This window comes from Ranitomeya imitator, chromosome 2, assembly GCF_032444005.1.
Source record: "Ranitomeya imitator isolate aRanImi1 chromosome 2, aRanImi1.pri, whole genome shotgun sequence".
Classification (NCBI taxonomy): Eukaryota; Metazoa; Chordata; class Amphibia; order Anura; family Dendrobatidae; genus Ranitomeya; species Ranitomeya imitator.
Genome location: NC_091283.1, coordinates 66,368,655 through 66,390,200, shown reverse-complemented (window position 1 = coordinate 66,390,200; position 21,546 = coordinate 66,368,655). Strand labels below are relative to the sequence as shown.

At 40.4% G+C, this 21,546-nt stretch overlaps 1 protein-coding gene across 8 annotated transcripts in view; it reads right to left on the bottom strand.

Annotated features, from left to right (window-relative positions):
• HTR2C (5-hydroxytryptamine receptor 2C) overlaps positions 1–21,546 on the bottom strand; it is an 834,275-nt gene that overhangs the window by 662,694 nt on the left and 150,035 nt on the right. For 2 of the 8 annotated variants that reach the window (XM_069746900.1, XM_069746898.1), the window contains exon 2: positions 20,741–20,804. The exons of the other annotated variants lie outside the window; for them this stretch is intronic. The gene's annotated coding sequence lies outside the window, so the exon portion shown is untranslated. The remainder of the gene's footprint in view (positions 1–20,740; positions 20,805–21,546) is intronic. 8 annotated transcript variants of the gene reach the window in all.

Sequence of the window (21,546 nt, the reverse complement as noted above, 5' to 3'; positions counted from 1 at the left end):
GGATTTATTGGAGGACAATTCCATCAGGTTTCAAGAAAAGCTTCGCACTGGATCATGTATTATGCATAATGATGGGAAAATAATAGAACCTAACAAAACCCATTGTAAGTCAGTGGGGTCTATTGCCACAGGTGTGGAAGACCTGATAGAGTCCAGTGGCCTCCACTGTAATAGAAACCACGACACATGTGAAAACAGAACCTTACTGTATGTTACACCATCACCACTGGTGGACACAAAGAGGAAAGGGTGTCCATGCAAGAACAGTATATGGGCCTTTTGCAGTCCAATAACTCATCATTTAATGCACATTTCCACCTGCTTTGGAGGTGGTAATGGCCTCCTTACTCTTGGGTCACTATGCGAGTCCACAGGTTGCACCAATGGTATGTCCGCCCCTGACCATCACTATACCATTATCCTTGCATAATTCCAAGACAAATCTGTTATGCTTAGGCACTTCTCTTATCATTTTACCCAGAGCTGTACTAAATAAGCATAACTTCACATTGTTTCCTAATCCAAACTTTCCTCCATGAGCATCTTTTCAAAGTTTACCCAACAGTCTTTAGTGATCCACTACAGGGGTGGGCTATCATTGGTGCAACCTATGCAGCCACACAGGAGCCTAAGAGGTAAGGGGGCTACTACCACCCCAACAGCACATGAAATTGTGCATTATGATGAGCTATTGTTCTGCAAAGGACCCATTTATGGTTCTTGCGCAGGATCCACTAGTGTGTCCACATCCATATACTATAATTTGATCCAGTCACAACTGAGCCAATAAAGGCAGTAGAAAACAACCCTACCTTAAAGTTATGTCATATTCTCACATCAATACTGTCTACCCCAACATCCAAAAACCATAGTATACCATTATTCTTCTTCAAATATCTCAGTAAACATTTTATGTCCAAAAAACACAATTGAAAAAATCTTAAAGGGGTTGTATGATGTTTTTATATTGATGGCCTACCCTTAGAATAGGTAATCAATATCAGATTGGTGGGGATGCGACACTCCGCACTCCTGATGATCCGCTGATCTCGGAGCCGGCAACGGCTATATATGCTTAGTTGTACAACGTAACAGCAGAGCTACATTAAGTGTATATTGACCGAAGCCAGATACTACAGATCCACCCTTATGAAGTACCCTGGCCTTCTCCACTATGCTGGGCACATCCAACAGTCGTCGGTACCAGGGGAAGCTGGTCGACAGGGGTGTTTCGTGACAATATAAAAGAACTGGACATCTCTTTTAAAAACAGCCATGATAAAATCAATATTGGACAGTGCACGTGCTTATGATATAAGTGTTAAATACATGAAAATTCTCAATAAATGAAAAGTTCAACAGTATGGGTAAAAAGACAAATCATGAAATGGTCAAAAAATCTGTATTAATATTAACGTTTCGGTCCTACATCGGACTTTCATCAGAACTTCCTCAGGCTTTCAAGTGACTTTTGAGTGCAACGTTTTGTCTACCGTATACACCAATTAAACATATCATTACAACCACAAGCTTAATATTAAATAGACCCCCCTCTTGCCACCAAAGTAACACTGACCCACTGAGACATCTCTAAAGGTGTAATGTGGTATTTGCCACCAATTTGTAAGCAGTAGATCATTTCAGTCCACTGAATTAAAAGATGGGACATCTATAGATTTTACACATCAACTTCAAGAATTGACTGTTCACGTGCTGCCTGCTATATTTAGCCTTTTAACAGATACCATTGTCATGAACTCTGCTGAAATGAAGCATTTGCTATTTATGAGTGTCACTACTCCATGGTGTATAAGACTATAGTACGTTGCCGAGTGCAACGTGAGGCCATCATTGCATTCTTTTACATTTTAGAATTGTATCCTCCTTGTATCCTCCAGATTAAGGCCATGTTCACACTATGCGGTTTTTACCGCGGAACCGCCGCGATTTTGCCGCTGCGGGTCTGCAGCAGTTTTCCATGCAGGGTACAGTACAATGTTACCCTATGGAAAACAAAAACCGCTGTGCCCACATTGCGGAAAATCACGGAAAAAAACGCGCAGAATTGCTGCGGAAAAAAAGAAGAAGCATGTCACTTCTTTGTGCAGAATCGCAGCGATTCTGCACCCATAGAAATGCATTGATCCGCTTACTTCCCGCATGGGGCTGTGCACACCATGCGGGAAGTAAGCGGATAATGTGCAGGTTATACCCGGGGTGGAGGAGAGGAGACTCTCCTCCAGGCCCCGGGAACCATATTTGAGTGAAAAAAAAAAAGAATTAAAATAAAAAATCATGATATACTCACCTCTGAAGTCTCAGCGCTGCACGCGGCCGTCCGGTCTCAGGTTTCCTATGCGACCAGGACCAGCGGTGACGTCGCGGTCACATGACCGTGACGTCACGAAGGTCCTTCTCGCACAGCATCTTTGGAACCGGACCGCCGCCTGCAGCACCCAGGAGATCGGGACGTCAGAGGGTGAGTATATCATGATTTTATTATTTTTAACATTACTATTGATGCTGCATATTGCTGCATATGCAGCATCAATAGTAGGGGTAAAATCCCGCAGCGGAACCCGCAGGACAAACCGCGATAAACCTGCAGGGATAACCGCAGCGGGTTTGCCCTGCAGATTTATCAAATCCGCTGCGGGAGAACCCGCAGGGACAGGACGCTATGTGTGAATGTGGCCTAAGGGTTCAAGGGGTGGCTTGTGGTTGTACCCACAATGTACTTCTCTATAGATGGGTGATAACTTGGAAATAATGTGAGATCTCTATCCCATGTATGACTTTATCCCATGTCTAAGAACAAAAAACAGTTTGACATTCGTTAATTCAACCAAGGAGCCCCATAAAAGCAAACTCTGAGGTTAACTTGTCGAGCTACATCACACTGTTAGGCAATAATAACTTCTATAAAGGAAATCTGGTACCATTTTTTTTGCTGCCTAATCTGACAGCAGCATAATGTAGGGGGCAGAGATCCTAATTTCAGTGATGTGTCACTTACTCGTCTGCTTAATATAGTTTTTATAAAATCACTATTTTATCAGCAGGCCGTTATCAATAGAGGACTACTTGGCCTGCTACCAGGTAGTCAAACCACACCCCCATCACTGATTGGCAGCATTCTGCCTATGCACAGTGCACACAGAAAGCTGCCAATCAGTGATGTGGGTGGGGATATAAAAAGTTCATCATTTAGGAAACTGCTAGCTTTGCCGCAGATTAAACTGTTTTATTCAAGACAGCAACAAGTAGCTCAGTAAGTGATACATTGCTAGAATCAGATTTTCTGCCTCTACATAATTCTGCTCTCAGATGGTGTTAGGGCTAGCGGAACGCACCAAATAATAAGACAGATAGTAACATAGTAACATAGTAACATAGTTAGTAAGGCCGAAAAAAGACATTTGTCCATCCAGTTCAGCCTATATTCCATCATAATAAATCCCCAGATCTACGTCCTTCTACAGAACCTAATAATTGTATGATACAATATTGTTCTGCTCCAGGACATGGTGCGTAGTGTACATAGTGTATGGACGTAGTGGACATAGTGTATGGTGCGTTCGCAGCCCGGGGTCCACCGTGCAGAGATGGAACCTGCTGCCAAGTAATGACGGACTATGTGGCGGTACTCATAAGTATACACACGTGGGTTAAACTTCACCCAGCGTGAAGGAAGCGATCCTGTTGCGTCACAGGATCGCGGTACCGCACATAGAGGGCGAGCAAGTAGTCAGCGATCTCAACCCCAACTAGGATTGAAGTCCGATTAGACCCTTGCTGGCACAACACCGCAACTGGATGTGTAAGGAAGCTGAATAACAATATTAGGGCACAAGAGTGCATGCGGTGCCGCACTGACGAACGCCACTAACCACCCAGGCTTGGGTAAGGAAAGCACAGAGGAAGTGCACGGCGCCGTACTGGCGGTCACAGCAACTGGACACTGTAACGTGTGATTAGTGCTGTAGGATAAGTCGGGCGCTAGATAGCAACCATACACCTTCCGCGAACAGACATTCAATAGGGAAGGGGTATCCAAGGACGACTTGCACTCACAACAAACACACGTAAGCAAATGTACATTAGCGCATGGCCGTGCGGTCATGCGCAGTTTATATAGTTGCAGCACAGGAAGTGGCCACAGAAACTTTGCCCTTCCAAGACCTGCCAAGAGGACCAATGGAATGTGCTGCAGAGCCTGAGCACATGACCCTCGATCTCCAACGGGAGATCTTGCCCTGGGCATGCTCAGTGTGTGCAGACAAGGACTTAGTCCCAGAGAAGTCCGCTCGCTGCTGACCAGCACTGGCTTTAATGGCAGAAGCTGAAGAAGCAGCAGTAACTCTCTGTACAGAGTGAGACTGAGCAAGATGCTGGGACCGACGTCCTTGCTGAGCAGACTCCACTGCGGCTGGATGAGAATGGGAGACCGCAGCGGAGACGGATCGAGATTCCCCCTGTGCAGAAGCGGGAACTCGAGACCTAACAGATGGGGTAGCAAAAATCTGGTGACACATCCCCTTTATGATGGAGGGGAAATTTGCCACTATTGTTCCTGGGTGCAAAAGATGTAAATTGTAATTTTTCACATTCTCATCCAGAAATTCCAATTCTTCCAAAAATTGCTGACACTGCATGTTCCCTCCTAAGTGGGCAGACACACAGCTTTCTGTGACTTTTTTCCTACCGGTCATGTGAAATGAATATATACATTCAGCTCGACTGTTTCTCACCATTACTATTCAATGACAACGTCAGCATTTTTAGCCTTTAAGTTAGAGCAATTTGATATTTGCTGTTGGGGTCTACAGTAAATACAACTGATATCTCCTGCCCATCCATAAAGAAAAAATGAAGCCAGGAATGGAAAAACATGGAAAATAATAGGTTCCCCAAGCAGTGAATTGAAACCAGTGATGGCTTGCCTTGGGCTACTGTATGTAGCTTTAAGGCTTATGTCCGCCTCAATGGCGATGAAAGGAAAATTATAATATTCAACATTTACAGATAAATACAAATCTTCTGTTATAATGCACAAAATTCTAGTTTTGACACTTCAGTTCACATGAAAGGTTTTCTGACCAGCATAAATATTCAGTTTTCTGGGAAAGTCAAAAACATTCTTGCTTTTGTTGGCAGAGTTGAGTCTTGTGATTATTATTTTCTCCCACTTTTTCATAGACGACGAACTGATGATGTTTAAATAGCTGTAAATAGACAGTTTTGCACCATTTACAGCTGTCAGGGAAAATCTACTGTCGTATATCTAGGCTGTATTTCCATGAATAATATTAACACTTTAGCTGGAAGAAGAATCATGAAAATACATGTAATAAAAAATTACTTTAATGGTACGGTATGGAAGCCAGTGTTAGTTTCAGCATTAGCAATATTTAAACATCAGGTAATAAAATGTAGCCAATAAAAGACATAGGAACCTATTCACTATTGGATTTTTGTCTAGGTTCACTTGCGCCATATTCTTTTTTTTTTTTTACATGCGGCCATCATGTTTCTTCATGTCCGTCATTGAAATATTTGTTCCTCATCCAACAATTAAGACTTTAAAAAAAATAATTCGTAATTTTGTGTGCGCTGGTAACATCTTGGAATGACTTTATGTACATATGAATTGTTTGCTCAAACTTTTTGTAACATGTGACTTCTTGAGTGAAACAGTCACAAAAGAAAATAAAGAAAAAAATAATGAGCATTTTTTATTTAGTACAAAATTTATGAAGAATTTGGAGCAAAAAAGTCAATAAACATCAAAGGAAAAAACAGACAGAGAAGAGAAGGTGAGAGACAGATAGAGAGAAGAAGAGAGAGTAAAAGACGAAAGAGAGAGAAGATTGTAGAGAAGATGGGAGAGAAAAAGCAAGAGAGAGAGATGAGAGAGGAATGAGAGAGAAGACAAGAGAGAGAGAGAAAGAAGATGAGAGAGTGATGACGAGAGAGAAAAGATGAGAGAAAAAATGAAGACGAGAGAGGATAAAGGCAAGAAAGAAGAGGAAAGAGAAAAGAGAGGGAGCAATGAGAGAGACAAGATGAGATAGAGTGATAGAGAACACAAGATGGGGAGAAGAGAAAGAAGATGAGGAAGAGAAGGATGACGAGATATGAGAGAAGATACTGTAAGGAAAAAAGACAAGAGATAGAGAAAAGACATAAGAGTGAAAGAAGACGTGAGAATGAAAGAAGACGAGAGAGTGAAGACGAGAGAAAAAATGAAAATGAGAGAGGATAAAGGCAAGAAAGAAGAGGAAAGAGAAAAGAGAGGGAGAAATGAGAGAGAAAAGATGAGATAGAGTGATAGAGAACACAAGATGGGGAGAAGAGAAAGAAGATGAGGAAGAGAAAGATGATGAGATATGAGAGAAGATGCTGTAAGGAAAAAAGACAAGAGATAGAGAAAAGACATGAGAGTGAAAGAAGACGTGAGAGTGAAGACAAGAGAGAAGACAAGAGAGAAGAGGGGAGGGAGAGAGAAAATGCGCGAAAGAGCAAGAGAAGATGAGAGAAATGAGAGAGCGAGAAACCATTATAGAAAATGAGAAATAGAAGAGAGAGAGATAAGAAAGAGAGAAGAAGAGAGTGAGAGAAGATGAGAGAGAGAAGAGAAAAATAGATTTTATTTGGCTAATATCGTTGGAGTATTTTCTGCACCAAGGTTCTGTGGATTGTGCTTTTGCTCCTTATGATTTTACAAATATTAAATACAGCACATGCTCCTAATTTTTTTGTGGATTTTTTGACTTGGACTTTTTATGATTGTGCTATTTTTCGAAATCCCGACATGTATTAAGTATCGTGTTTTGGAACTGCTTTGTGTTGTTTTTACTTAATTAGACCCACGTTGTCTTTTTTCTTCTGCTGCTAAAATACAAGTATTCACATGTCTAATGTTGTGGGTTTTTAATTATGAATCTTGTCAACTAGAGATGTGAGAATCGATTCACAACATTATAGTCCGTCAGCCATGACAGTAATCTGTAACCGCAGAACGTCATCATTGAGAAGTGACGCATACACAATGAGCCAGGATTGTCTGTAGGTAAGGAAATTCACAGGTTTCCTGTCCTGTGGTAACAGATTACTGACCCAACCAAGGTCCTGTGAATGGATTCTCTGTCTCTGCTATCAACCTCTTATAATATGCAAATGTCTCTGAAATTGGTCAACGAACGCCTCTTAGTGTTGCCGCGTGTCGTATCTACATTACCTTTTGTTGCCTTGACTAATATGCCGTTATCACACAAAGGCGAGATGGACATCCAATTTCGTGGTTTCAAAAGCTTAGAGGAGAAGGAGAGAGACTTTCTGGGATGTCAACCATGCATAAATTATGGATAAATTACTCTATGCCCTAATAAATAATTACTGTGGCACGGCACATACTGGACCACTGGAGCTTCTGTACTGACAGGAGCCCTGAGATACACCTCTTACTTGATGGCTTCCTGGCTCGTCTTTTGATTAGTTGGCCTGGCGAGATGCTATTGTTGCCTGATGCACATGTGATGTCGCTCTAGCCCAGGGACGGCTAATCAAAATATGAGCCAGGAATGGGATCAGAAATGGGAAAAATGTTACAAAAGTAGAAAAACTTTAGAATTGTTTTACAGAGAATAAACTAATGGACATGATATACAACTGTCCGAAATTTCAGGCCTTTATCAATATAGTGGTATAGTGGCAATTGGAATAACTCCCACATTTTCTGACCTTTGTAAAAATAAAAATAACAGCAAATAAGAAAGAAAATGTAAATCTGGAATCTCCCAGAAAAGCTTTGGTAGTCGCCCCTGGTCTTGGTTTACAAGCGGCTATCAAGTTATCCCCTTTTCTCTTTCAGAATACTGAGCTTATTGACTTTTTATTCCACAACCATTCCAGGCTGGCATCAAGTCTTTGTTTGTAGATAGCTTAGACAGCTTAAAGAGAATTTGTCAGCATGTTTTTGTTATGTAATCTGAGGACAGCATAAAGTAAGGGTTAAAAAACAGAATTCGGTGATGTGTCACATGTCAAGCTGTGTGTTGTTTTGTACTAAGACTGAAGGTTTTATCAGTAGGATATTATCATTGCTGTGACTAGCTGATGCACGGACTCCCCCCTCCTGTGATAAACTACAAACTGTCAATGGACAATGTACATAGAGAGCCTAGTTTGAGTGGGGTTAGCTCTCACAGAAAGCTGTGGTGTGGGCGGGGCAGCTTTTTGAGCTCTGCTAAATCTAAAAATTCTGAATGTGTGTGAACTGTTGCACCCAGTGAACTAAGTGATACATTGTTTGATTCAAAGTCTCTTTCTGTACATCAAGCTGCTCTTAGATGAGGTAGCAAACACCTGCTGACAGATTCCTTTAACCCCTTTCTGACTTCGGACGGGATAGTACATCCAAGATCAGATCCTCTCCTTTGATGTGGGCTCTGGCGGTGAGCCCACATCAAAGCCGCGACATGTCAGCTGTTTTGAATAGCTGACATGTGCGCACAATAGCTGCGAGTGGAATCACGATCCACCTGCCGCTATTAACTAGTTAAATGCCGCTTTCAAACGCTGACAGCAGCATTTAACTACCGCTTCCGACCGCATGGCCAGAAATGCGCTCATTGCCAACCCCGTCACATGATCAGGGGTCAGCGATGCGTCGGCATAGTAACCAGAGTTCTCCTTGAGACCTCTATGGTTACTGATGCCGACTTGCTGTGAGCGCCACCCTGTGGTCGGCGCTCATAGCAAGCCTGTAATTCAGCTACATAGGAGCAATCTGATGATCGCTGCTATGTAGCTGAGCCGAACAGGCAATGCCAGCTTCTAGCCTCCCATGGAGGCTATTGAAGCATGGCAAAAGTAAAAAAAAAATGTTTAAAAAAATCTGAAATAAATAAAAAAATATAAAAGTTTAAATAAAATCAAATATACACATATTTGGTATTGCCGTGTTCAGAATAGCTCGATCTATCAATAAAAAAAGGATTAACCTGATCGCTAAACGGCGTAGCTAGAAAAAAATTTGAAACGCCAAAATTACATTTTTTTGGTCGCCGCGACATTGCATTAAAATGCAATAACGGGCGATCTAAAGAACGTATCTGCACAAAAATGGTTTAACAAAAAACGTCAGCTTGGCACGCAAAAAATAAGCCCTCACCCGACCCCAGATCACGAAAAATGGAGACGCTACGGGTATCGGAAAATGGCGTTTTGGTTTGGATTTTTTTTTCAGCAGTTAGATAAACATAAACTAGACATGTTTGGTGTCTATGAACTTGTAATGACCTGGAGAATCATAATGGCAAGTCAGTTTTAGCATTTAGTGAACCTAGCAAAAAAGCCAAACAAAAAACACACATGGGATTGCACTTTTTTTGCAATTTCACCGCACTTGGAATGTTTTTCCATTTTCTAGTACACGTCATGGTATAACCAATTATGTCGTTTAAGAGCCCAACTCTTCCTGCAAAAAATATGCCCTCACATGGCCATATTGACAGAAAAATAAAAAAGTTATGGCTCTGGGAATGAGGGGAGTGAAAAACGAACACTAAAAAAACGGAAAATCCCAAGGTTTAAGGGGTTATTCCGAGATTGTAAGCTATCTTCTCTCCATAGGACAGAGCAAATAACTTCATCATTTCTGTCGGTCGCATAGACAATGGATAAAGTGGAGAATGTAGATCGCAGCTCCATTTAAGATGGCGCTCTGTAGAGCTTAATTCCGTAGCCTCATCCTTGGAATCACTGCTGATTCCAGTGGTCATACTCTCAGCATTTAGTAAGTTATTCTTATCTTGTGAATAACCCTTAACGTCACAGGAGACTATCTGCTCCTAGACAAGTCATACGCTTAAAGGGAACCTGTTAGGTCCCCTGTGACCCCAGAACCACCAGCAGTTGTCTGTGGATATATAAATTTCCTGCCTTACAGTCCCTGTAGTACTGTACATTAAATACATAAACAGATCTTTAGAAAAAGTATGTCTAAAGTCTGTTTATGATATGAAAAATGAAGGATTCAACTAGTTGTGTCCCCAGACTAATCAAATCACTTACTATTTTATCACGCCCCTGTGGGCGTGATAACCTAACTTTCAAGCTCCAGCGACATCGCAAGCGCTATACTTACCTCTGCACTTCCTGTCATGCGAGTGTTTCTCTCTGAAGCCAGGCTTTAGAGGATCAGTGACAAAAGGGCAAGAAGCTTCGCGCATGCGCAAGATATGCATAGCCCTTGGGATGTCACCGGCATTTGCAAGTTATGTTAAATGTTATTGCTAAATGGGATGACTAGTCTAGGGACACTAATGCCCCATCGACTAGTCAACGCCCTCATTTGCATGTCATAAACGCACTTTATAAATACTTTTAATACTTGTAATACATGGACATGTTAGGCAAGAAATTTATTTATGCACACCGCACTGCTGCTGGTTCTGGGGTCACGGGGGGAACCTGAGAGGTTTCCTTTAAGGCAAATATTGGCATAAGTGCCCTTTTTCAACCATTAAAAATGTTTGTAAATTTTTAGCGATAATCATTGAGAAGGATGATCACAAACTTCTGTTTGCCGAATATGTGATTAGACACTTTCGGCAGTACTTAACTGCATCTAAATAAACTTAATATCGCCAATCATTTTCCGCCTTGCATATGCACAGTGCAACGTTTTTAATCATCTTTGATTTGCCAGTTAAGTCTGGCATATAGGTGGAGGCATAAAGTAGCCGACTGATCTACCACATCCCGGCTGTTCGAAAAACGTACATTTATAAGGCCAGTTTTAATTATATTGTCTACCGTCGTGTCCACTTTTCTATCTCCTTCTTCCCTTTTTATATACCGTAGTAGATAGTATTTATTGTTATGAGTTGCATATCATTACCATAACACGAAATGACCAGATGTCTTGTATTTTAAAGTAGAACTTTTAAAAAAAAATCTTCTTTTTTCCCCCTAGATTTTCTATACTACGCATGAAGATCGTCAGTGATTGATTAGAAGTATAATTATAGCTGTGCTGTGTTCTTCCAAATAATTATCAGAAAAAGAGCAAGATAGTGTATTCATCATGGCCTTTTTAATATGAAAACAAGTTCCTAATAGCAATCTTAATTAATACAAGCACAGGATATGGAATAAAATGCTTAAGGATGAGTTTTCTGTTATGGCAGAGCAGATGGTAACCTTTAATAATTGATTATGGGATAGATCACTGGATGATCATTATTCAGTATTACTGCAAAATCGCCATTTCCATTTCTGTGATAGATAGATTTCCTGTCCGGACACGGAAATTAAAATTATATTAATCTGTTTAAGTGTTAAGTCATCAATATCAACTAAGATTACATTATAGAATATTAGTTGTAATAAGCTATTGACAGTATCCGAGCATTACGGGGCCATGTCTGACAAGCGTAGACCAATTTAGATTGTGCAGAAGCTAATGTGTAAATTGAGTTTGATTTAACTAAATGGACTTACAAAATAAAGTACATAACTAGTTGTAATAAGCTTAAGAGGTTCTTCAGGCTGTTAGAAATAGTTGTTTCGGAGTCAAACAGTACTGTCTGGATAGTTGAAGTCCCCAAAATTTGATGTGATTTGCAGCCTGTAAAAAGGTTTTTTAGCAAATTGCAGAATTGTGCTAAATTTGTTTCCTGAGGATTTGGAGATCTTAATCAAATTCAAGAAAATGTCAGAAAAACTACATTTGCGCACAGTCTCAAGAACAGGTACAAGAGTGCTGAGACCAGGATGGAATTGGCTGGTGCTCAAAAACTGGTTTATGTTGTTAGTCCTATTGATATCAGTGAAGGTCTTCTAGTTAGAGGTAGTACCACATGCTGACCAGTAGAGAAGCTCTGGTTTGTGGTAACTTATGCTGGGTGCCAGTGGGAACTGCAACATGCGAACTCAGTCGAGGGGTTCAAGAGAGGCCTGGATGTCTTCCTGGAGCAGAACAATATTGTATCATACAATTATTAGGTTCTGTAGAAGGACGTAGATCTGGGTATTTATTATGATGGAATATAGGCTGAACTGGATGGACAAATGTCTTTTTTCGGCCTTACTAACTATGTTACTATGTTACTATGAGTCATTTTGTAAAACACAGCAACATAGTATGGAAAATGGAAAATGTACTTAAATAGCTTGAAAATAAATCAGATATACAGTGACTAGCAAAAGGATAACAATGTTTTGAACTTTTGACTTTCAGGTTCCATAACTCACCATCTACTACTGCCTTGAAGGTGAGAATACCATCATTCTATAGACAATCATCTTGGCTATCTCATACATAAATTTGATTCACAACTATTTAGCATATGATTAGTTATGCAGATTCTTGTCATGTCACTGCATGTTACTGTTTTGCTCTTTAAAATCTAAATTTTATATTTTATTGTTTTGTTAGTGTTTCGTAAACCAACGTTTGGCTTTCAACAGTGCCTGAATCCTGTTAGGCTGCTCTCAATCAGATTCAGGCATGTATTGACTGAAATCTGATCCCAGGTCTCTTCGACACGTTCCCAGATTTGGTGCATACTGGCCGACTCACTTGGGTATGTGTACAGTTTTTTCTTCAACTCTACCAACAAATGTTCGATTGGGTTGAGGTATGTCTACTGTGGGGCAATCCAGCAATTCTACTTCATTGACATTGAACCATTTCTTTGCCAGTCTCAATGTATGCTTCTGGTTGTTGTTCTGGTGGAACACTATGTCGAACCCATAGTACTGTGGTGTACGAAGTAACTCGTTTTGAAGGATACTCACATATAGCTCAGATTTGAAACCACCAATAATCCTGGTCAGGTATCCATTGCAAAACCATATCATCAGGCTTTCTCCGCCGAACTTGATGTTCTTTTAATTTCTCAACCCATTAGTCCCTTTTTCCCTTGCTTCTACCAGATCCATTTGCACCCATCAGAGCCTAGTCTATTGACTTTCAACTCATTGCTGCAAATCACCTGTTTCCAATCTTGCCACTGTCAACTTTTTTACTTTTTGCAAACTCAAGCCAATACTTCTTATGACATTATTGAAGTTAAGGCTCCATCTTTATTCAGGCAACCATTCCAGACTTGTGTAATGTGCGTCACACGGTGCTTGCATGGACATCTGTGATCTCATTATTGCGAAGCATACCAGCCACCTCCACTGCCCTGTTTGCCACACCAGAACTGATAGAACTTGCAATAAAGAAACTTGTTGACTAAGATATTTTTCCTTGACATCTACCTCTTGGCTTATGCATAAATGGATGGACTTCATTTCAAAACCTTCCAACTATCATGGCACTCACATGATGCAGTTTGGTAATTTTCTTGGCAGAGAGACCACTATCAATAACCTGGATGATGCGGTTTCTCTTTTATTGTGAAATCTTCTTCATGGCTACTCCTTGATTCGAACCAGTGACCTTTCTCTTGGCAATCAACCTAATAATACACTGAACTATGAGGGAATGTGAGAACTGGTTGGAATTTGGGTGATTTTGGTGCCAACGATGTCTGAACGGTTTAATATTAAGTTTTTGGTGCTGATTAAGAATAGGATTTGGATTTTTCCAGATTGGCTCTAGTTTCTGAGATATTTAATTGTTAATTAACTACAGTAGATTTCTGGCTTCAAAAAGTCACTTTAATAGAATTGTAAGTCTACAAAATGAAATACAAAATAATTTTATGGGATATTTAATTACCTAAGGAAAAGGGTGAAACTCGGTCAAAGGAGGGCCGAAAGGAAACTGACAGAGTTTCCTTTCGACGTTCCTTTGACCGAGTTTCACCCTTTTCCTGTTTCTGTCCTCCATCGGAGGTGTTCGGCTGGAGCTGCGGGGGGACTGTGCACCCTTCCCTTACTAGGGCTACCTATTCAGCGCTCCTAAAGAATCCCTGTGCCAGTTATTACACTGGCTACCCATCCACTCCAGAATCCAGTACAAAACTACTACCCTCATCCACAAAGCACTCCATGGCTCAGCACCACCCTACATCTCCTCCCTGGTATCAGTCTACCACCCTACCCGTGCCCTCCGCTCCGCTAATGACCTCAGGTTAGCATCCTCAATAATCAGAACCTCCCACTCCCGTCTCCAAGACTTTACACGTGCTGCGCCGATTCTTTGGAATGCACTACCTAGGTTAATACGATTAATCCCCAATCCCCACAGTTTTAAGCGTGCCCTAAAAACTCATTTGTTCAGACTGGCCTACCGCCTCAATGCATTAACCTAACGATCCCTGTGTGGCCTATTTATAATAAAAAAAAAAAAAAGGTTCCTCGCATCATGTTCTCATACACTTTATGCAGTATTAGCCCTCTGTGTCTGTACTGCTACATACTTAGGCAGGTAACTGGTTCATGCAGCTTTACATGAACACCTGAGCCTTACACTATAGCTGGTCCGAATAACTAAAGCAATTGTTACCATCCACCTCTCGTGTCTCCCCTTTTCCCCATAGTTTGTAAGCTTGCGAGCAGGGCCCTCACTCCTCCTGGTATCTGTTTTGAACTGTATTTCTGTTATGCTGTAATGTCTATTGTCTGTACAAGTCCCCTCTATAATTTGTAAAGCGCTGCGGAATATGTTGGCGCTATATAAATAAAATTATTATTATTTATTATTATTATTAATCCGCCTTTTACTGACTTTATTTAATTACCTAAGACACTGCATGCAATATGTAGGTACTAGTGCTGCCCTGACTTTGACAGGCTAAACACTTCAATTTACATGAGTAAAATGAATGTTTCCTATTTATTGCTACAAGCATCTAGGGGACCTTCAAAATACTCCAGATGAGGACCAGTAAGACTCTCGTGTGAAAAACTATTTTACAGCAAAATAAACAATTAAGCTATCTGACATTCATCAGTAATTTAGGTTCTTGAGCTTCTGCTTTTCCTTTTTCTAGGTGTGCCTGCAGTTCAGCAGCTCCATTTCTCTTGTTTTTGTGATCAATTACAACATGTCCTCTCTACCTCTTACTTTATCTCTTTAGTACATGATATCAATGTATGGTGGAAACAGATCAGCAAGAAGCAACAGATCCAGCAGTCAAAATCTAAGTTACAAAGTTTAAGATAAAAAATTGAATAGAGGTTATACAGTCAAAACTGATAAGTCTACAGTCTCTATATGTGACTGCAGACTTATGAATACCCTCAATGCATGCACTGTGTGCTGCAGGGATTCGCTGGTTTCAGACCTGAAACTAGAGGGTATTTATGAGTTATACATACTGCCGGCCATTGGGCATGGCCTAGCGCCATACACTTGTATTGAGTCATGGCCACGCCCCATCTAGTGAGGTGTCCAGCCAGTGGATGTGTCCAACTAGAGGGCACGGACTTGCACCATACAAGTGTATGGAGAGCGAGGCCATGCCCACTAGCCTGGGGTATGGATAACTCTTACAAACCATCCGGTCCCGGGTCTTAAAGTGGCAAATCCCTGCAGTGCAGTGCAGGGGGGGATGATAGGTATGCAGTCACACAGAGTGACTGCAGACTTATCGGTTTTGATTGGCTAATTCTTTTTACTATTCAATAACATTCAAAGAAAAATCTTCAAGAAACCTGCTAGCCAAAAACCCCTGAGAAACAAATTACAAAATTAATTAACAGATTTGTTCACAGATCGAAAAATACATTAGACCAGTTTATGTGTCATTAAAATTTGTCTAAAACAATTAAAATGTTAGAGAAGTACTTATCCGAGGAAGTAAGAATATAGTCACTTACACAAATTTCACACTTCTAAAATACATTGGAAGCATAAGTAGACAAGTAGGACTAGTATGCGCTGATACATATATGTGCTCTATATCATCATACATGACTTTCACTGCTTTAAATGGATACTTAAAATTATTTTTTCCTGTACGAACTGATTGCTGGGGATTCCATTGGCGAGCCCATGGAGATCAGTAGTTATTACCAATGGAAACTGCCAGTGCATATATTTCTTACAAAATGTAGCATTGCAGAGCACCCTTAAATCCAAAAATTAAAATATATGTGTCAAGTCCCCAAAAGAGAGAGATACTGTTTGTGAAAGCCAATAGAATGTCAGCTCTAATAATATTCTTAAGGTCTCAATCAGACCTCAGTGATTTTCCATCAGTATTTGAATGCCAAAACCAGCAGTGTCTCCAAAACACAGAACAGGTGTCAGTCTTCCAATTACAGTTTTTCTTTGTATGTTCCACTCTATGTTTTGTCATTCAAACACTGATGAAAAATCACTGAAGTCTGAATGAGCCCTAAACAAGGCTTCAATCCCGACATACCAACATCAAGCTCATATTACCTGAAGGGCATAAATAGAGAATTCTATTTATAAACAGAAATAAATGATAGTGAAACTTAATATAAAATGTGAAAGAATAAAACAAGCATAAAAAGTGAAAAAAAGATTGTATGCTAAGTAATGAAATGTTTTTCAAGGATTCCTAAATTAGTACCTTGTGTGAAATCTAAATTATATAACCTGGAAAGCAATAGTTATTCTGTGATGATGAATAGTCAGGGATGAGGCATCAGATCAGTAAATATATAAAACCAGTGATTTATGGAAGGGGGTATACATCTTAGCAAAAAGTAGACCCTGAGATTTGTGAATTAGCTTTGTGAAAGTTTAGCTGAACTGAAAAGTATAGAATAAATCTATGGAAATCCTAAATCAGTAATGGGGCTCTAGTTCTATACAAAACCATACATGGAAGCAAAGGAATGATACTGAAGGCTCCTAAGCCAAGAGCATTCATTGAAATATTTTGAAATTCAAATCTGGCGGCTTAAAAAAAATGTTCCCAAGATTTGTATTTGTGGCAAAATAAATTCCACGAATCTCAGTACTGGAAATTTGCTATCGCTTGGAAAAATAAACATGGGGGAGAGGAGAGAAAGAGAGAACCCCACTCAGTATAAAAGCTTACATTTTACAGACGAGAGAGCGAGAGGACGCTCTTGACCATAAGAGCTTACCCTCTACAGAAGAGAGAGAAAGAGAGAGAGAGAGGACCCTACTGACCATAAGAGCTCACACACGACTGAAGCTTACTTAGTTACTCTGGAGATGGAAAATTGACTCTGCCGTACAAATTGTGAACCACTGGGAGCCCTTGATCTGTGATGTCCCAGGTATTGACGACTACTGTACAAGGTATGATAATCCTTTAGATATCAAAGCTGCAGGGCATTAGATAGAAAAAACCCACACAAGAACAAAAAAAAGACATTCGCCCACTCTGATTCTTCAGCAGTAGGACAAATGGTGACAAACATGTTTGCTTTTGCTTTACGAAGTCTCTGTGTTTGGATTTGCGTGAAACTGAGAAATTCAGGAATTCGATTCAAACTCGATCCTCCTACTCTACACTCATTACCTGTATTAATTGCACCTGTTTGAACTCGTCACCTAAAAGACACCTATCCACACACTCAATAGATTACACTCCACACTTTCCATAATGGCCAGGACAAAACAGCCGTCTAAGGATAGCAGGGACAAAACTGTAGACCTGTGCATGGCTGGGATGGGCTACAGGACAATAGGCAAGCAGTTTGGTAAAAAGCGGCAACTGTTGGAACAATTATTAACGAAGGAAGAAACACAAGATGTCTGTCAATCTTCCTCAGTGTGAGGCTCCATTCAAGCTCTTACCTCGTGTGGTAAGGATGACTCTGAGAAAGGTCAGGAATCAGCCCAGAACTACACGGGAGGACCTGGTCAATGACCTAAAGAGCATCATACTTTGGGCGTCCTTTTCTGCAAAGGGGACAAGATGACTGCACCATATTGAAGGGTGGATGGATGGGGTCAAGTATTGCAGGATTTTGACCAACAGCCTCCTTTGCTCCATAAGAGCATTGAAGATGGGTAGCGGCTAGATCTTACAGCATGACAATAACTTGAAACACACAGCCAGGGCAACTAAAGAGTAGCTCTGTAAGAAAACATGTCAAGGTCCTGAAGTGGCCGAGCAAGTCTGCAGACCTGAATCTTTGGAGGCAGCTGAAACTCATTGTTGCCCAGTGACAGCCACAAAACCTGAAAGATCTGGAGAAGATCTGTATGGAGGAGTGGGCCAAAATTACTGCTGCAGTGTGTGCAAATTTGGTCAAGAACTACAGGAAACGTCTGGCATGTTTAATTGCAAACAAAGGTTTTTGTACCAAATATCAAGTTCTGTTTTTCTATTCTATCAAATATGTATTTCATGCCATAAAATGCAAATTAATTATGCAAAAAAATCATACAGTATGATTTTCTGGACTTTCTTTTTAAAGATTCTATCTCTCACAGTTAAAGAGCACCTACAGTAAAAATTACAGACGTCTACATTTTTTGTAGTTAGGAAAACTTGCAAAATCGTCGGTATATCAAATACTTATTTTCCCCACTGTAACTAAGCCAGCCCTGTCAACAGCTCTTTGCCAAGTCCGCATCATTCTGGTCTAGTATATAATGACAACAAGTCTTCGATCTTCTCTACAAGTCTTTTCATTGACATCATGCCTACTTGAGGACTAGTCCGGGCCCGTGAAGAAGACTCAAAACCTGCCGTGATTAAAGACAGGACTGGAGGATCAAGGGGAGATCTGCTCAGAGAGGGTGACATTCAGGGAGAGGTGAGAAAAGTTTAGACTTTTTTTCCCTTTCCCGGTCCTTTTGAATCCAGCCAAATGACAGCTGATTGACATTTTGATTTGTTTAAGCAAAGCAAATTGTTCAAAACAAGATTCACAGAAACGTGAATTTCTTATGAAATTCAAGGAAAATTTTGTTTGCCTCAAATTGATTTGATATGTGAAGCATCCAAACCTTCTATGTACAGCTACACATTTAAAGGGGTTGAAAACAAGATCCATAGAACAGAAAGCATAGTATTATAAATAGGACCCTATACCAAATGGTGCAAAGGGTCTAGGTACAATAGGACATTCTAATATACTCTCATATATATCACATAAAGGAAAAAGAGAGGGAAAGCCCAAAAATAAAAACCACTACCGAGTTCGGACTTTGGACTTGCATACTGCCTATTGTGGCTTTAGACATTTGAGGCACATTGTGAACATACATTGGGATTGGGCAGGAATGATATGAAGCACTGGCACTTTACACGGAATGCTGCTACTTTTACTGGTATCCCATCCACTTTATATTTGTGGGCCTGTGTGCTTTTTGCACTTTTGTTCTGCATTATTAATTTTTGTCATTTTCATTGTAATTGTATTTATACATTGTTGTTTTAAATTGTGCTTAATAAAATTGGTTACTTTTTATTTTTGGATTTTCCCTCTCTTTTTCCTTTTTGTGCTTTCATTTAAAGGAGTTGAGTTGACCACTAAAATTTTACTTCAACAGATGTGTTTGCACATGATTTTTTGTAGACTTAAGGTACCGTCACACTTAGCGACGCTGCAGCGATACCGACAACGATCCGGATCGCTGCAGCGTCGCTGTTTGGTCGCTGGAGAGCTGTCACACAGACCGCTCTCCAGCGACCAACGATGCCGGTAACCAGGGTAAACATCGGGTAACTAAGCGCAGGGCCGCGCTTAGTAACCCGATGTTTACCCTGGTTACCATCCTAAAAGTAAAAAAAACAAACACTACATACTTACCTACAGCCGTCTGTCCTCCAGCGCTGTGCTCTGCACTCCTCCTGTACTGTCTGTGAGAGCACAGCGGCCGGAAAGCAGAGCGGTGATGTCACCGCTCTGCTTTCCGGCTGACCGACGCTCACAGCCAGTACAGGAGGAGTGCAGAGCACAGCGCTGGAGGACAGACGGCTGTAGGTAAGTATGTAGTGTTTGGTTTTTTTTACTTTTAGGATGGTAACCAGGGTAAACATCGGGTTACTAAGCGCGGCCCTGCGCTTAGTTACCCGATGTTTACCCTGGTTACCAGTGAAGACATCGCTGAATCGGTGTCACACACGCCGATTCAGCAATGTCTACGGGGAGTCCAGCGACCAAATAAAGTTCTGGACTTTATTCCCCGACCAGCGACAGCACAGCAGGGGCCTGATCGCTGCTGCCTGTCACACTGGACGATATCGCTAGCGAGGACGCTGCAACGTCACGGATCGCTAGCGATATCGTCTAGTGTGACGGTACCTTTACTATTAAATAGGTATGAGAGGTTCTTCTCCTGCGTTGTTTGCTCTCTCCTGTCCATAATATGGCTATTAATAAAGGAGCATGTGACAAATCTGTCCATTAGTCTCCTCCAATATTTAAGAAACTCTCCTATGTGAGGTGTTTTTTTAGTTGGTCTGGTCACATGTTCCTTCCCCAGTAGCCATTTTATGAATAGGAATCTGTGGAGACTGTGAAAAATGCTGTACCAATGTGCAGGAGAAAAACCTGTCATACCTAGATAATTATGAGCATATACAACACATGTGTAAAAATAAAGATAGAATGGATAACCCCTTCCATTTTGGACCATGGTTCTTGACAGTAGACACATGGCTATTTAGAGACTGTCATGGCTGTTATACATAATAATTGAAACATTGAAAAATAAAAGATAGGAAATGAATACTTGTAATATTTCTATGTCTCTTAAAATACAGATGAATATATATTTATTTCAGATTCAGAAATGCTTCTTGGTACTTCATTGAATTTCCAAAATATTTACTGCGATACTGGTTAAGAAATTTAGAAAAAACTAAGAAATTACCTTGCGTAACCTTCTGTTATTGTTTTATAGCCTGAAAGATTAACGGAGACTCTCAATCTGATTGCTTGAAAAGGACAAAAAAAAAAGATTAAAGTGATAAAGCTCAGATAATAACAGACTATTGTGAATTCCATTTTTCAAGGGTACGTTAAAGATTCCAATCATATATAAATTATGCGTCAAGGCAGAGGTAAAAAGCATGACCAAATGAATGACTGAGACCTTGGACTGAACTCATATGAAAAGTTAATAAACTGCTAAATTTAATATATAGGATGCCATTTCGTATTGTAAAAAAGAAGAACCATAGCACTAACAAATTTATAGCAGGGAAAAATAACTGTTATCCAAATGGGATGTTGCAAGTCTTCAAGGCAAATTGTACCATAATTTTATTATTATAGGCTAAGAAAGTGGTCGTTGAATTCTGGCTCTCCAGATATTTCAGGACAGGAGCTCCTAGTCTGCGGCAGAGAGCAAACTCTTCAGGTTGTAGTCTTTCAATCCACTGAGCATCACATGTTGGAGACCCTTGGACCAAACCATACAATAATGACTATTTTCACAACTTGTAGGTTTGCACTGTCTTAGATTTATTGATTTATACTGCTACCTAATTAAAGCACAATTTCAACAAAATAAAATTTTGGTCTTGATGTCAAATAATGGTCATGCTACCAGAACTACAGCCTCTCATAGGTTAGACTGCCCACATCAAAAGTACTGCTATTCAACTGCTACCCTATAAGCAGATCCTCATTGATAATTGCATGAGAATGGCACATTTTCCTTAAACCCTTCAAAAG